This window comes from Tamandua tetradactyla, chromosome 12, assembly GCF_023851605.1.
Source record: "Tamandua tetradactyla isolate mTamTet1 chromosome 12, mTamTet1.pri, whole genome shotgun sequence".
Lineage (NCBI taxonomy): Eukaryota > Metazoa > Chordata > Mammalia > Pilosa > Myrmecophagidae > Tamandua > Tamandua tetradactyla.
Genome location: NC_135338.1, coordinates 31843669 through 31860518, shown reverse-complemented (window position 1 = coordinate 31860518; position 16850 = coordinate 31843669). Strand labels below are relative to the sequence as shown.

Genomic DNA, 16850 nt, shown 5'->3' with positions numbered 1-16850 from the left:
GGGAAATAAACAGAAAATTGAGAAGCAAAGGCAATTATTCTCTGAAGAGGTCAGGTTGAAAAGCAAAAAAAAGAGTCATCTGACAATAGAGAGGGATGTAAGTTTGAAAAAGTTATTTTAGGGCTGTTAGAGACTTGAGTGTACTTGTCAGGTCAAAGATTAGAGGAAGAGACAGAAGATTCAAGACAGAGCAACAACAACTGATGGAATATGGTAAGGAGATAGGAAAGGAAATGGTTTTGCCCTCTTCCTCAAACTGGAGGTCAGGAAGTAACTCTTTGACTTCACAGGGAAAATATTTAAGGAAGACCAGCCACACTGAGTATTGGAAAGGAAACTGTTCCGAGTTTGCTAGCTGCCAGAATGCAATATACCAGAAATGGAATAGCTTTTAAAAAGGGGAACTTAGTAAGTTGCTAGTTTACAGTTCCAAGGCTGAGGAAATGTCCCAATTAAAACAAGTCTATAGAAATGTCCAACCAAAGGTATCCATCCATCCAAGGAATGATACCTTGGTTCAAGAAGGCCAATGAAGTCACGGTTTCTCTCTCAAGTGAGAAGGCACATGGCAAACACAGTCAGGGCTTCTCTCTCAGCTGGAAGGGTACATGGCTAACACAGCATCATCTGCTAGCTTTCTCTCCTGGCTTCCAGTTTCCTGAAGCTCCCCGGGAGGCATTTTCTTTCTTCATCTCTAAGGGTCGCTGACTCATGGACTCTCTGCTTCATGGTGTTGCAGCATTCTCTGCTCTCTACGAATCTCCCATTCTCCAAAATGTTTCCTTTTTTATAGGACTCCAGTAAACCAATCAAGACCCACCCAAATGGGTGGAGACACATCTCCCCTAATCCAGCGTAACAACCACTCTTGATTGGGTTACAGCTTCAGGGAGATGATCTAATTACAGATTCAAATATACAGTATTGAATAGGGATTATTCTGCCTTTACTAAATGAGATTTTGATTAAAACATGGCTTTTCTAGGGTCCATACAGACTTTCAAACCAGCACAGAAACTATGCCTAAGCATGAAAGAAAATAATTTTTGTTGAACGCAAGTCATTAGAGTGGCCAAAGTTCAGTACAATTAGGATCGGAAACCATTATGATGAAGGTGAATCTGGAGGACAGGAATATAGAGTGCTAGAGAGCTGAGGAGCAGGATAATTAAGGAAAATTCATACTTCTATTTTCTCAGAGAAGGAGGTGACTAAACCATCTGCTAAGAATGTTATGTTTCTGACTACTGTTAATACATTTGTAACTACCTGGTGGGCTGATTAATGTTCACTATAAACTAAAATACAAGTAATAATTAGCTTATTTTCATATAGCATTTGATAATTTACAAAACCTTATCCCATTATCTTATTTAGTCTTCTCAATACCATAGGAGATTTTGGTAGATGAACATAAAAGCAAACTGTCCAAAATTTCAGAGCCAGAAAACAGGAGAGGCAGGAATCAAATTCAAGTTTCTTGCTTCAAAACTTGAGTTCTTCCTACGGTACCACAGCTGCCCTATTAGAGTATATAAACAGTTCAATTGGGTAAATCTAGCATGAAAGAGGCAATCACAATATGCTCATTCACAGTAATCAACCGGATGTTCTGGTTTATAATGAACATTAGCCAACCACACCCTACCCCACCCCACCTCTGGGGGTAATGATAGGAGTGTACAGCACTGTACAACTCAACAGTAACACATACAAATATACAATTATTCATACAAACCCTAGCACTTTGAATACTATGTTTTTTAAAATGATTACATGCTTTAATTTCTTTTTTTAAAGTATAATTTATTTATTTAAACACTTAAATCATTCACATGGGTCTAAAATAAAAAAGCATAAAAATGTATATAGTACAAGTCTCCCTCTTAATTGTCTCCCTAATTTCCCAATCCCCCCTGGTTTCCACTGTTATTGAATTCTTGAGAATCCTTTCAAAGTTTTTTTGTGCATATAGGAGCAAATCCAAATATATTCAGCCTCTTTCACTCTTGCTTTTTTCACTTAACTATGTATCTTAGAGACTTTTTACATACACATCAGTACATAAAACACATCTTCATTCTTAACAATTTTTCTTAACCAGCTACACAGCCAATGTATGAATGATTAATAATTAATTCGCTCAATCCCATGATGACACTTAGCTTGCTTCCATTATCAAAAATACTGGCAATGAATATCTCCTATAAATCATTTCACATGTATGAACATATTTGTAGAATAAATTCCCTGAAGTATACTTTCTGGGTCAAATTATATATATATATATATTTGAAATTGTGAACTATATTGACAAATTGCCCTCTCTATCTGCTACACAGCTGAGAGACTCAGAGTGCCTATTTCATTACACTTCTTGCTAGCACTGTATATTATCAAATGCTTTTTTTATAAATCTGTTAGGTGTAATATGATATCTCAGTGTAATTTTAATTTCTATTTCCCTTTTTGTCAGGAAGGCTGAATACCTTTTCTATGAACTACCTATTCACATCTTTTTTCATTTTTCTACTAGACTGTGGATACTATGTTTTAGTTCCTAAGCATAATTACTGCACTGATTAATTAATTCATCAAAAATTAGTGAGCACCAGCTATGTGCCAAACACTGTGCTAGGTGCCAGGGACATAGCAGTGAATAAGACAGATAAGGTTTGAACCTTGCCCAGTTCCTAAGAGATAACCTCTAAACCCTTGGAATATCCTGCCTATTGAAAGTGTCTTCATTACTTGAGACCTAGGGCCAGGCCAGAAAGTTTATACCAACAATGTCATCTGGGCCACACAGTATCCCCTCTGGAGAGGATAAGCGCTAAGGTCACGCACACAGTCAGCCACGTCTATGTGACCAACTCCCAATAAAACCCTGGATAGCAATGCTTGGATGTCAATACTCCATGCAGGCTGTTATACATTTTTAAAGGATACATTAAGGGCTGTCTCTACAACTCTACTGGGAAAGTACAAATGGAAACTGCCTGGTCTTTCCTGGTCCTTGCCCTATGCGCCTTTTTCCACTGCTAATTTTAATCTGTACCCTTTCACATAATAAACTGTAACTGTGAGTAAAACAGCTCTTTTGAGTTCTGTGAGTCCTTCTAGCAAATCACGAAGCCTGACAATGGTTTTGGGGATCCCCTGAACATACCTCTAAACTGAAAACTATAAAATATAGCTAAGAGAAATTAAATACCTAAACAAATACAGATATATTATGTTCATGGATTGCAATGCTTAACATTGTTAAGGTGTCAATTCAGCCTTCCACCCCCACCCCCTGACTGATTTTTAGATTCAATGTGATCCCAAAGTCCCAGCAGGCTTTCACTTTTTGTAGAAATGTTTGTAAAATTCAATAGAAATGCAAAGAATCTAGAATAGCCAAAACAATTCTGAAAAAGAACAAAGTGGGAGGACTAACACTACTTGATTTTAAAGACTTATTATACAGTAATCAAGAAAACGTGGTAACAGCACAAAGACAAATAGATCAATGGAATAGAATACAAAGTCCAGAAACAGAGCTATACATTCATGGACAACTGATTTTTTGACAAAAGTGCAAAGGCAATTCAGTGGATAAAAGATAGTCTTAAAATACAATCAGATAGCCATACACAGAAAAATGAATTCTGACCCACACCTCATAGTATATATAAAAATCAACTCCAAATGGATCATAGATCTACATAAAACCTAAAACTATAAATCTTCTAGAAGAAAATATAAGAGAAAACCTTTGAGGATTTAGGTTATGCAAAGATTTCTTAAATATGACACCAAATACATGATCCACAAAGGAACACACTGATAACTGGAAATTCACTATATTTAAAACTTCTGTTCACTGAAAAACACTGCTAAGAGAATTAAAAGAAAAGCCACAGACTGGGAGAAATTAAATGCAAAGTATACATATGATAGAGGACTTGTATCCAGAAAATATAAAGAACTCTCAAAGTTCAGGAATAAAGACAGTGTGCCGGTTTGAAACTGTGGTGTATCCCAGAAAAGACATATTATTTAATCCTCATTCAATATTGCTTGGTGGGATTTTTTTTTTTTTTTTAATATTTTTACTGGGAAATCTTCACATACATACAGTCCATGCACAGTAAACAGTCGATGGCCACAATACCATCACATAATTGTGTATTCATCACCATGATCATTTTTAGAACACTTGCATCACTCCAGAAAAAGAAATAAAAAGAAAAAAGAAAAAACTCATACTTCCCATACCCCTTACCCCTTCCCTCTCACTGACCACCAGTATTTCAATCTACCCAATTTTTTACCCTTTATCACCCCTATTATTTACTTTTTATTCTAATTTTTTTTACTCATATGCCCATACCCTGATAAAAGCAGCATCAGACACAAGGCTTTCACAATCTGGGTGGAATCTTTTTTTTGTTTCCATGAAGATGTGACCCATCCAGTTGTGGGTGGTAACTTTTGATTAGATGGTTTCCATGGAGATGCCTCTCTACCCATTCAAGGTAGGATTGCTTACTGGAGCCCTTTTAGAGGGAATCATTTTGGAAAAAGCTTTAGAGTCAACAGAGTCCACACAGTCAGAGACCTTCGGAAATGCGAAGGAAAATGCCCCCAGGAAAGCTTTATGAAATGAGAAAAGAAAGTCAGCAAACATTGAGTCAATGTGCCTTCCCAGCTGACAGAGGTGTTCTAGACCCACTGGCCTTTCTTGAATCAAGGTTTATCCTTCCCTGGATGGCTTACTTTGGACATTTTCATGGCTTCAGAACTGTAAACTTGCAACTTAATACATTCCCCCTTTTAAAAGCCATTTTGTTTCTGGTATATTGCATTCCAACAGCTTTAGGAAACTACAACAGATGGGAAAAAGCCAAGGAACATGGAATGCCAGCCACACAGAACACTACTGACCCTGGGAGGAAGCAAGCCTTTGAATTAACACCTTAATGTGGACTTCTGGGCTTTGGAAAATTCATCCTTCCTGAGCTGACCCTCTGCCACACTGGCACTAGAATACAGAACACAATGTTTTCTGGATGCGGAAAGATTATTAAATCTTTATGTCCACTAAAGTGGATGCAAAGCCTCACCCTTATCAAGATGGAGTAGTGAGAAGGTTCAGGACCCATCCACTCACAGAAGCTTTGAACAACCAGTAAGAGGTAGCAGAAGCATCTTTCTCAAAGTCCAGAAAACAGTCAAAGGGCTGCAGTAAATAGGGTGAATGCTGAAGGAAGAAAAAAGCTACTTAAAAGTAGTAGGCTCGATCTACGATATTGATAGATGAGTAAAAAAAATATGGATTAAAAATAAATAAATAATAGAGGGAACAAATGCTAAATAAATTGAGTAGACTGAAATATGAGTGAACAATGAAAGGGAGTAGTAAGGGGTATAGAAAAAAAATAGGGGGAAAAAGGTTAAAATCTATTGAGCAGATAGAAATACTAGTGGTCAATGAGAGGGAGGAGTAAGGGGTATGATACACGTGAGTTTTTCTTTTTTATTTCTTTTTTTGGAGTGATACAAATGCTCTAAAAAATGATCATGGTGATGAATATACTACTATGTGATGATATTGTGAGCCACTGATAGTACACCATACATGGAATGTTTGTACATTAAGAATGTTCATGTTTGTGTGTTGTTTTTGTTTGATAATACAAAAGAAAAAAAGAAAAAAATACCTTTATAAACAAACAAAGAAAAAAGTAGGAGGTTTTCTTGATGCCCTGGTTGGCCCCTTCCCTATCCCTCATCAGCTCAGTGCACAACTAGCCTGACTCCCTGCATGTATCCATGATCTTGGTTCTGGAGGGAGTAGAGTAACCCTTATACACATACTGGGAAGACGTATGTCTGGCCCAATCTGGCTGGTGGTAGCCTGAGGGATTTGCTGTACTAGAACTTGTCCTGGGTGTAGAAGGTGGCTCTCAGAGCTCATCTCAGAATAATGTGGGAGGACAATCAAGTGGCTGCCTGGAACAAGGGATTGCTGGCTACTAGACACACAATGCAGTGCCTAGGCCTGTTTCCTAGGGAACAGGAGTCATTCATACCCATGTAAATGTGGAAATTCCTAGAGCCAAAAGTGCACACCCAAGACAAGACTCATGCATAGTAAGGACCAGGGAGGCCCCTACACTTTGGCCTGGAGCTATTCTCTAAACTCTTTTCATAGATAAGCTCTGAAGGGAGCTCTTCACAAAGAAATATACAGAGGACTGGGAAGGGTATTTTCTTTTCTTCTTCCTCCTCCACCTCTTTTTTGGTTAGTCCCTGGCATTCAAGGAAAAGTTGTGTCATAATACTAGCTGGTTACAAGCTTAAAGAACAGACACACCCCAGAGTCTAAATTTCAGTGATAATGCATTAAAATATCAAATGTTCTGGTTTCAACAAAATATTACAAAACACACAAAGAATGAGGAAGCAATGGCTCAGGCAAAGGAGAAACCAGGAAAACAGAAGATAAAACAGAGAATATTAACAGAGAGATGGAAATTATGAAAAGGAACCAAACAGAGCTGAAGACCACAGTAACAAAAATAAAATTCCCTAGAGGGAGTCAACAGTAGATTGGAGCTGGCAGAAGAAACAAATCAGTGACCCTGAAGTCAATAGAAATGAAATCATGTAGTCTAAGGAACCGAAGGAGAAAAGAAAGAAGAAAAGTGAACAGAGCCTAAGGAACTTGTGCGACACCATCAAATGTACCAATATAAGTATGGTGGGAGTCCCAAAAGAAGAAAAAGGGAGATGGAACAGAGAGAATATTCAAAGAAATAATGCCTGACAACTTGCCAAATTTGACAAGACATGAATATACATCCAAGATGCTCAATGAACTCCAAACAGAATAAACCCAAAGAGAGCCATACTGTACCATGTTATAATCAAACTGCCAAATACTAAAGAGAAACAGGGAATTCTGAAAGCCAGGAGAGAGAAACAATGAGTCACATACAAGCGACCCTCATTTAAATTTAGTGTTGATTTCTTGTTGGAAGCCAGGGAAGCAATAAGGCAGTGGAAAGACATTTTTAAAGTGCTGAAAGCAAAGAACTGCCAACGAAGAATTTTCTATCTGAAAAAACTTTCAAAACTGAGGATGAGATATAGACATTCCTAGATAAACGAAAGCTAAGGGGGACTTCATGACCATTAAACTGACCCTACAAGACATACTAAAGGAAATTCTGTGGGTTGAAAGGAAAGTGTTAGGTCGAGGGAACAGGGAAGGTCACCGTGACTCAAGCTGTGCAAAATGTGCCGCCCCTTCCGGACGTCACCTGACCCCCTTGCTTAAAAACTGCCCGCGCCAAGACCGAGGCACGGACTCACCACCCCCTACCTTGGGTTCTGTGAGCTCTGCCCGGGAGCGCAGAATAAACCCCCTCACTCTAAGGTTTCTCTGTCTGCCTTTTCTCTCTGCTGCCTCCAAAACCTTTCATTTGGTGCTGAAACCTTTCATTTGGTGCCGAAACCTGGGAGGAGAGAGTGGGTGCTGCACACCTGGCCAGGGGCAACCCAGCCTCCTCTTTCCTCTTTCCTCTTTCCACCACATATCCAGCGACAGGGGATCTCTCGGCCCACTGCTACATCCACCCTTCCCTCCTAGCCCTGCTGTCGGGTCTCACCATTCCGAGAGAGCCTGTCCATAAATTACCCTTTGAAAATTGTGAATTCACGTCAGGTTCTCTTCCGAGGGCTGAGTTGAACGGGGATGTCCGCAAACCTCACACCCTTCCCTGGGACTCAAAAAGTCATGGAAATGCCCTGCTTCTCGTTTCTCTCCCAATTTTCAAGTCCAGGACCTGAAAGGGCCTCAAATCAGGGTGAGACGTTCTCTGGAGAGATGAGCCCCTGCTCGTAAGAGCTCCAAGGACTCTCTCAGGGCGTTGGGACACCGACATCCCCTGGGCCAGTCCTTTGAGACTTGTCAGTATGGGCAACAAATCCTCGAAAACCGAACCTTGTACTCCTCTGGGTTGTCTCCTGACTACCCTATCTACACTGGATTTACTTCCAGACATCTGGCCAAAATGCCTCATTTACTTTTATAATAAGTCTTGGCCCCAATATCGATTGAACAATGATTCCCATTGGCCTGAGGATGGGACTTTCAATTTTAATATCCTTACAGACCTCCGCAACTTTTGCCGGAGGTACAACAAATGGGCCGAGATTCCTTACGTCCAGGCTTTTTTTTCTTCTGCGCTCCCACCCCTCTCTCTGCACTTTCTGCTCTACAGCCCAGCTTCTTCTAGCCTAAGAAACCCCCAAGCCCACACTCCTGGACAAACAGTCCGATGAAACTTCCTCCTTTTCTGACCCCCTCGATTCCTCTTTCTTTAAACGACCAGGGCCTCCACCATATTTAGGACAACTATCCTCTTCTCCCCCACTCTACCCTCCTCTCCCTCCAGCAGCTCTCCAGCCGCCATCTTGTCCGTCTCTACCTCCTTCTACTCCAGTGGCTCTCCAACCACCACTGTGCCCTCCTTCCCCTTCACTGGCTCCTCTGCCACTACCTGGTCCTTCACTGTCCCTGACAGCCTTGCCTTCCTTACCTATAAGCTCCCATACCCACTCAAAAAGTACTTTACTCTGCCCACTCAGGGAAGTTGCAGGACCTGAAGGATTAATTCGAGTACCACTCCCTTCTCCCTGGCTGATCTCTCTCAGATCGAGAAATGGTTGGGCTCCTTTTCCAACGATCCAACTACCTATATGAAAGAATTCCAATATCTGGCTAACGCCTACGACTTTACCTGATATGACATTCATGTAATCTGCTCTTCTTCCCTAACTACAGATGAAATGGACCGCATTTTCAATGCGGCCAGGGCTCATGCTAACCAGGAGCATATAACTGACCACACCATGCCAATAGGGGCCGAGGTGGTACCAGATCAAGAGCCAGGATGGGACTATCAGGTTGACACTCCAGTGGGAAAAAATGGACGGGACTAGGTGAGACAAAATGCTTACATGCCTCATAGCCGGCATGCAGAGGGCTTCCCACGAAGTTGTAAACTTCCATAAGTTGAGGGAAATTACTCAGGGTCCTGAAGAAAATCCTGCTGTTTTTCTAAACTGGCTCACAGAAGCCCTCTCCCAATATACCTGCCTAGACTCTGACTCGGAGGCTGGTAAGACCATTTTAGCCCCACATTTTATATCCCAGTCGGTTCCGGATATAAGGCACAAACTTAGGAAAATCGAGGATGGTCCTCAGGCCCCTACTCGTGACCTGGTAAACATGGGCTTTAAAGTTTTTAATGCTCGTAATGAGTTAGAGAGCGTGGAAAAGGAGTCCCGGGGCCGCCGAAGGGTGGATCTACAAACCCAACCCCTGATTGCGACCCTGCGGCCCACTTTAACTGACAAGAGGCCAGCTACGACTAATCTAGCGCCAGGAAAATGCTTCAAATGTGGCCTCGTCGGACACTGGTTCCACCAGTGCCCCAGTCCTCGACCGCCCAAGGGACCGTGCCCTCTCTGTGGAGAAAAGGGACATTGGAAAAGTGACTGCCCCTTGGCGCCTGGCCGTGGAGGGGCCATCCTTCCAACCCCTGACCTGATGACGCCCAGCCTCAGTGACTCCGATCACCCTCGTTGAGCCCAGGGTAACAATAAAGGTAGTAGGTAAGTTCACATCCTTTTTGGTGGACACCGGGGCTACCTCCTCTGTCCTCCCCTCCTATTTGGGTCAACTCCTTTCTTCTCAGGTCACGGTTATGGGCATAGATGGCCATCCTTCGTGCCCCTTAACTACTGGACCACTTACATGTTTAATAGAAGGCTACCCCATTACACACTCTTTCTTAGTGGTGCCTTCTTACTGCAGCCCACTAATGGGACGTGATCTTCTTACCAAGCTGGGGGCCTCACTTCACTGGATATAAAAACCTCAAACAAATTTACTATGACCCTTATGCGTGGCCTCCAACTCCACCCAGGCTTCCACCCTTCCCTCACCTCCCCTACCGTCTCACCTAGTGAACCCAGAGGTATGGGATACCTCAACTCCCCTAATAGCTTCCCATCATAAACTGTTCTAATCCAGCTTAAGGACCCCACCACCCGTGGGTGGCATCCCTGCCTCCGAGCACTGGCTGCGGCCGCCACCCCTAACTCATGAAGCTCTTAAACTTAGTCTGGGTAGGCCTCTCTGAGTCCTGTCGCCCCACTGTTTACAAGTTCTCTTATCCCATAAATCTCTCTCCCTGCTCAGTCCTTCCTGCCTCCAGGAGTTTCACTTGCTCTTCTTGGAAAACTTGGATGTCACACTCTCTGTCTCACCTGGCCTCAACCCTACTACTCTTCTTCCTCGTGGTTCCCTATCAAACCCCTCTCCACAGCCCACTCACCTTTGCACTGAAATCATGGAAGAGCTCGCCTTCCCATGACAGGGCCTCTCAGTCACACCACTGTCACAGGCAGACCTCACCTTCTTTGTTGACAGCAGCTCAATAATAGACCAACAGGGAAAGCACAGGGCTTCATATGCTATAGCTTCTTTCACTGAAATACTTGAGGCAGTACAGCTCCCAGAGGTAACCACATCCCAAAAGGCTAAACTAATTGCTCTCACCAGAGCCTTACACCTAGCCAAAAATAAATCCGCCAACATTTACACAGACTCCAGATATGATTTTCTGGTTTCACACTGTCACTTGGCCATCTGGAGGGAGCGACGATTCCTTGCCACCAAGGGCTCACCTGTAATTAACACTAAACTTATCCAACACCTGCTTCAGGCACTTCAATTACCATCACAGGTGGCCATCATCCATTGCAAAGGACACCAAACGGGTAAATCTGAAGTCACCCGCGGAAATAACTGGGCTGATGCTGTTGCACGAGAACTGACCAGAGAATCTTCACCTTTAAACCCTACAGCACCAATTCTTTTCTTTACTCTCCCCTCCCTCCAACCCGCCTATTCTTCCAGGGAACATGAAAACCTCCTTGCACAGGGAGACTATACTACACTGGAAGGTTGGATCTTCCTCGATAACAAGGTGGCTCTCCCAACCAAACAGGCCCCCGATATTCTTTCTCAGGTACATTCGTCACTTCACACGGTTCCTCCAGCCCTTATTCCATCACCCATCCCTGACTCACCTCATAATGTCGGTGTGCTCCTCCTGTCCCACTTGTCAGGTAAGAAACCCTCAAGAAGGGTTGTGCCCCACTTTCCCAACCCATCAACTAAGAGGCCACCTTCCGGGGCAGGACTGGCAAATCGATTTCATTCACATGCCCACTCACAAAAAATTCCGATACCTACTAACTATAATTGACACCTTAACAGGCTGGATAGAGGCTTTCCCTACTACACGGGAAACTGCTGATGTGGTGGCTGACATCCTCCTAAAACAAATCATTCCCCGCTTCAGACTACCTACCTCCATCCAGTCCAATAATGGCCCAGCCTTTATTTCTCAGGTGGTCCAGTAGGTCTCGTCTGCCTTGGGAATAGACTGGAAACTACATATTCCATACAGACCCCAACCCTTGGGTAAGGTGGAACGAGCTAACGGTCTTATCAAGATGCAGTTAACCAAATTAGTCACTGAACTACGACAGTCCTGGGTCGACCTCCTTCCTCTAGCCCTTGCCCAACTACGCGCCGCTCCATGGGCACCTACTTTCTTAAGTCCTTTTGAGCTCATGTACAGCCACCCGTTCCTACTCAATCACCCCGTCTGCTGGTGCAGCCTCCTCCTCTGGGCTCTTACTTACCTTATCATTCCTTAATCAGGCGTTTGCTGCGGGAACACACTGATCAATTTCTGCCATAACCCAGGGAGACTGATCCCGCTGATCCTCCCCATGGTCTCCAGCCTGGAGACGAAATAACTAAAAGAAGATCTCTACCACAGAAAACAGGGAACCAACTCCACCCTGAGCTGGTTTTCTTCTCCCCTGGCAACATGGCTCCTCCCGCTACTAGGACCAGTTATCCTAATCTGTCTTTTCTTTCTCCTAGCTCCCTGTCTCCTCATCTTCCTTCAAGGATGCATGAAAAAACTGTCACAGGCGGCAATCAACCAAATGCTCCTGCATCATTATCACCGCCTACCTTCCTCACCAGATTCCTATGCCAAACTGTCTCCTCTCCCGACTATGACGGTTCCGGTCTATAACCCCACGCCGCCCCAACACAGCAGAAAGTAGCCAGAAAGATCTTGGCACCCTATTATCACAAAAAGGCTGGAATGTTAGGTCAGGGGAACAGGGAAGGTCACCGTGACTCGAGCTGTGCAAAATATGTCACCCTTTCTGGACTTCACCTGACCCCCTTGCTTAAAAACCACCCGCGCCAAGACCCAGGCACAGACTCACCATCCCCCTACCTTGGGTTCTGTGAGCTCCGCCCAGGAGCACAGGAATAAACCCCCTCACTCTAAGGTTTCTTTGTCTGCCTTTTCTCTCTGTCGCCTCCTAACAGAAAGGATGCTAGAGAAATTAACTGAAGTCACATGAAGAAATAAAGATCTTTACATGGGCAAATATAAATATCAGCACTATAATATTTCTTTATTTATAACTCTACTTCTCCTTCCTACAGAATCTAAAAGGCAAATGAATAACATGTAATGATAAAGCAATAGTTTGGGGATCATAATGTATAAATATGTAATTTGTAACAAGAACTACATAGAAGTGGGGTGACAAAAGAGTATAGGAACATAGTGTGTGAATGCTATTGAAGTTAAGCTGGTATCAAAGCAAATGAGATAGCTACAGATTTAGGATGTTAACTTTAAGCCCTGTGGTAACGACAAAGAAAATGTTTTTAAAATAGGCAAACTTATAGAGACAGAAAGTACAGTACAGACTACCATAGGTGGCTGAGCCGGGCAATAGGGATTTAATGCAAAATGAGTGTAAGGTTTCCATCTGGGATGAAGAGAAAATTCTAGCAATGGATGGTGGTGAAAGTACTACTCATTGGTATACTTGGGAAGGATTGGAATGAGAAGACCTATGTGGTATACATGTTTCCACAATTAAAAAGAAAAATTAAAAATATATAGTGACAACTAAATACAATACATGATACTGGATGGATCCAAGAATGGAGGAGATAAGACTCAAAAGAACATTACTGGGACATAAGGAAAAGTAAAAAAGGAATATAGAATGTAAGCTTTATGTTAACATTAAATTTCTAGAACTTGATAACTGTACTCAAGGTGATTACATAAGTAAATATCCTTGCTCTACAGGAAATGCACATGGAAGTATTATATGTTCAAGTAGTGTGGTATGTGCAACCTGCTCTCAAATGTTCAGAACATGACAGAGAGATAGACAGACAAGTAGGTAGGTAGATGGGTGGGTGGGTGGATGGACAGATGGATGGAAAAAGCAAAGATGGCAAGATGTTAAAAATGGTAGATCTAGGTATCTGGGGTATGGAAGTACGCTGAAGTTCTCTCTATGGGGTTTGTATTATTTTTACAATATTCCATAAGTTTGAAATCATTTCAATATAAAGCAGACTTAAGTTTTAGTAAAAACAAACATAAAACTTCAATAATAAGAAAACAACCCAATTTAAAAAATGAGCAAGAGATGTGAACAGACATTTCACCAAGAGAGATATCAGTATAACAAGTATTATCCTGATGCTCAGGATGCATCCTGAAAAGATACTTAGTATCATTACTTATTAGATAAATGCAAATTAAAAACACAATGAGATACTACTACACAGCTTCTTGAATGGCTAAAAGCAAAAAGACTGACCATACCACATGTTGAGGAGGATATGGAGAAACTGAAACTCTCATACACAGTTGGTGGGAATGTATAATTATACAATCACTTTGGAAAATGTTTGACAGTGTTTTTAAAACTTCAACTTAAATACACACATATCATACAATCCAGGATACTCGCCTCCTAGATATTTACACAAGAGAAATGAAACTTATATCCATGCAAAGATTTTTGCGTGAATGCACACAGCAGTATTATTAATAGCTGCAAACTTGAAACGATAAATAAAAAAGTATTTGCAAAATTGCCTTGGAGGAATGGGGAGAAAGGGGGAAAATTCAACTTCCCCATTTGGAGAATTCCTGATATTCTCACAAGCAGTGGGGACAACCAAATCAATAGGCCAAGCCCTCAATCTTCGGGTTTGTTCCTATGAAACTTAACCTCACAAAGGATAGGCTAAGCCTACTTAAAATTAGGCCTAAGAGTCACCCTCAGAGAACCTCTTTTGTTGCTCAGATGTGGCCTCTTTCTTTCTCTGCCAACACAGCATGCAAACTCACCGCCCTCCCCCTCTCTATGTGGGACATGAATCCCAGGGGTGTAAACCTCCCTGGCAATGTGGGACAGAAATCCTAGACTGAACTGGGACTCAGCATCAAGGGATTGAGGAAATCTTCTCAACTGAAAAGGGGAAGAGAGAAATGAGACAAAATAAAGTATCAGTGGCTGAGAGATTTCAAACAGAGTCAAGAGGTTGTCCTGGAGGTTATTCTTATGCATTATACAGATATCACCTTTTTAGTTTATGGTGTGGCTAGAGGGAAGTGCCTGAAACTATAAAGCTGTGTTCCAGTAGCCATGTTTCTTAAAGAGTGATTGTATAATGATACAGCTTTCACAACGTGACTGTGTGATTATGAAAACTTTGTGTCTAATGTTTCTTTCCACCTACAGTATGGACAGATTAATAAAAAATATGGATAAAAAATAAACAAACGACAGGGAGAACAAAGGTTAAAATAAATTGAGTAGATTGAAATACTAGTGGTCAATAAAAGGGTGTGGTAAACGTTATGGTATGTATGAATTTTTTTCTTTTTTCTTTCTACTGCTGGAGAGATGCAAATGTTCAAAAAAAGATCATGGTAATGAAAACAGAACTATGTGATGATACTGTCAGCCATTGATTGTAACCATGTCAAGAATGTTTGTTCTATGTCAAGAATGTTTGTAGGTCTGTTGTTTATAATAAATATATTAAAAAAAACCATAAAAAATTTAATCAGTGTTTGCCTGGGGAAGGATTGGAAAGAGATAGGAAGGTGTGGAAAGGAGCACAAGAAAACTTTTGGAGGTGATGGATAAGTCCATTACCTTGATTACGGTGGGGGGTTTCAAGGGTGTAAACCTATGTCAAAATTTATCAAATTTTACACTTTAAATATGTATAGTTTATTGTATTTAAATTATAACTTAATAAAGCTGTTTTTAAAAAACAAAGTGCCGGGCCACAGTGGCTCAGCAGGCAGAGTTCTCGTCTGCCATGCCAGAGACACGGGTACTTTTCCCAGTGCCTGCCTGTGCAAAAATAAATTAATTTAATTTACAAAAAAAAAGTGCCTTTTTCAAAGTTTTCAAAGTAGGTGCTTTTTGAAGCTAGAACTGCTAGGGATTTCCCAAGTGAAAAATCTTGACAGCTAAATATAAGAATGATGACTTAGTATTACCTTTAAGGCTATTTTCTCTTTTTTGTGAAAAATAACATTTATATAAAAAAGCAATAAATTTCAAGGCATATCACAATAATTAGTTGTAGAACAGATTTCAGAGTTTGGTATGGGCTACAAGTCCATAATTTTAGGTTTTTAGTTTTAGTCTCTAGTATCTTAGAGAAGTTGGAAGAAATATCAACATACTGATTTGGGTGGGCCACGGTGGCTCAGCAGGCAAGGACACTTGCCTGCCATGCCAGAGGACCCGGGTTTGATTTCCGGTGCCTGCCCATGTAAAACAAACAAACAAAAACAAACAAAAAATTATATATATATATATATATATATATATATATATATACTGATTCAACAATCTTTCTCATTTATTAAACCTGACCTTCTCTGTTTAACTCCAGCATTACCTCTGATCTTTCTCCCACTCTTTAGGGGTATTTGGGTTATATCCAGTCTAACTTTTTCATGTTGGAAGGTACTGCTGATAATATGGGACAGGGGATGGAACTAGTTGATGTTCTGGAGAGGCTGGTCCCTCCGCATTTCAGGACTTATCTGGTCCAGGGACCCATCTGGAGGTTGTAGGTTTCTGGAAGTTATCCGAGTGCATGGCATCTTTGTAGACAAAGCTAATTAAAAAAAAATATATTTTCCTACGGAAAAAGTTCAACAAATACTGTCAGAAGAATGAAATGACACTCCATGTTCACACACTCAGCTTCAGTAAGTATCAACTCATGGCTAATCTCACTTCATCTATTCCCCTTATCCTACTTTGGCCCTCTTACCACATTACTTTGAGGCAAATTTCAGATATATTATTCCCATCATAAATATTTTAGTATATATTTCTAAAAGAAAGGAAACTAAAGGCTATTTTTAAGGTTAAGAAAAACCAATGTTGTAGCTACTAAAAATGAATTTCATTTTAGTAGCAGAGGCAAGGATTACTCATTATATAAATGTTGTTTCAGGGAGGGTGAGGTCCTATAGGAAGTGGTGAATATGTGGGAAGTGAGTTCCTTTAAAGCTATGTTCCCCAGAGTTTCTGCTGCACTGAGTCAAGAGCTTCATTTTATTTCTTTTTCCCTTCTCCCTGCCTCAGAACATGATGCAAGTATAGATTCAGCAACCCAAGGCCTATGTATTCTCAAGCACGGAGGGTATTTTTCAGGAAGCAAAAACTGTGGGCATATTTTTCAATATAGTGTTGTACCTGCCTGTTTTGTTTTTTTCCTTCCATCTTGTTTTCTGCTTGTCCTTTTCTTTTTTCTTCAATGTTTATTTCTGTACTTAAATGTAATTAACAAAGGTTTACAACAAAGAAACTAATCTCCTCTACTGCACACTATGAACATG

General features: G+C 41.3%; 1 protein-coding gene across 9 annotated transcripts in view; it reads right to left on the bottom strand.

Annotated features, from left to right (window-relative positions):
• Positions 1-16850, bottom strand: part of PSEN1 (presenilin 1) — a 125729-nt gene that overhangs the window by 78042 nt on the left and 30837 nt on the right. Inside the window, exon 2 of one of the 9 annotated variants that reach the window (XM_077122959.1) lies at positions 15899-16778. The exons of the other annotated variants lie outside the window; for them this stretch is intronic. The gene's annotated coding sequence lies outside the window, so the exon portion shown is untranslated. The remainder of the gene's footprint in view (positions 1-15898; positions 16779-16850) is intronic. 9 annotated transcript variants of the gene reach the window in all.